Below are 1,644 nucleotides of genomic sequence, written 5' to 3' on the forward strand. Positions count from 1 at the left end.
ACATGGAAAGTAAAAGAGGCTTCTGTGTTTAATATTTACACTCAGGGGAAATGTAGCATATTAACTAATTTTGCTATCACTGTCACAAAATATCTAGCCAAAATAAGGGAAGGTATATTTTCACTCAGGATTTCAGAGAGTGCTGTCGTCATTGTGGGGAGGGGATGGGGGCTATAGAGGCTCTGTCACAGTGATGTGAGCATGAGGCTGCTGTGTGCTCATATGACCCAGACCAAGTGACCTTCCTGCTTCCTCCAACTAGGCTCCACATTCCAGAGATTTCTACTACCTTCAAACAGTGCCTCCTGCTGGTGACCAAGTGTTCAGACACAGTTCTGTAGGCACTATTTCACATTCAAGCTGTAGTACTTAAGGCCGGGGAGTGTTGGCTGGAGAGATGGCTCAGCAGAGTTACAAGCACTGTCTGCTCTTCCACAGGCATTGTATGACACGGGAGCCCTTGGGAATCGATCAGCTGAAAGTATTATTTTCATATTTATAGACAATCTGAGTTCCTGAATGTTGAGAATCAACTTCAGCAGAGATACTGGAATCAGATGGGATATTACCAATCACAGTTCTATGATTTCTCAGAAACAAGAGTTTCAGTCTCTTACTGAACACTTAATATGTGCTTTACATTCAACAACCCATTAATAATTTTTCCCTAGAATAAATACCTCAGTCTTAGACTAAGTGATTTGCCATGGGTCATATGCTAATAAAGTCAAGAACCGGAAAGATCTGGGTGAGTGACCTTGACTCACAAGCCCAAGAGTTCCACCATTACACAGTACTGCCACCATGATTTGTGCTGAAATGTAATCATGACACAAACACTTGCTATGCCTTCTTTTCACTCCAGGCTCACATACCCCACACATCAGTTTCTACCTAGAAGTTTTCTCAGTGGTAGATGATTAGGCACAGGCTGTCAAGGGAGCACTTATTTTATGTGTACTTTCAGTGTGTTTTATTTTTATGTGTTTGAGTGTTTTTCCTTCATGTATGTATGTGAACCTGTGTCATACAATGCCCACAGAAGTCAGAAGAGAGTGTCAGATCTCCTGGAACTGGAGTTATAGATAGTTGTTAGCTGCCATGTTGGTTCGGGGATTTGAACCCAGGTCCTTTGCAAGAGCAGTCAGGGATTTTAAGCACTGAACCATCTCTCCAGCCCCTCAATGTAATTTTTTATGTATAATAGTAAAAATGGCAATTGAAAGAGGAAAGTCTTTTGAAGTTTGCCTCATCTTAAACTTTCCTGTATTTGATTTTGACACACAGTGATAAACTAGATGATGTTTTCACTGTGAGCAGCTGGGGCAGTGACACAATGAAATCAGGGTCCCTGGGCTTCTTTAGTTGTAATGTGTCTGTGTCCTTGAAACCATTCAGTGTCAGCAAAACAGAAATGATAGTCACAGGTTACTAGAAGAAATTCAGTCTCAGCTAAAAATGTAAGGTGATGTGAATGACTGTGTATATGAAGAATGTCACTGGTTTTGACACTTTGGAGGCTGTAGAATGGAAATATGGGGTTTTCTGTTAGAAAACTGGCTAAAGTAGTTTTATTCTTGCAAATAACTTTATATTTTGTAGATGTTTTGTCATTTAAAGAATGGGTGGTACAGGAAATTAAAC

The sequence above is a fragment of the Nannospalax galili genome, unplaced genomic scaffold (genome assembly GCF_000622305.1).
Source record: "Nannospalax galili isolate Female #2095 unplaced genomic scaffold, S.galili_v1.0 scaffold449, whole genome shotgun sequence".
NCBI lineage: Eukaryota > Metazoa > Chordata > Mammalia > Rodentia > Spalacidae > Nannospalax > Nannospalax galili.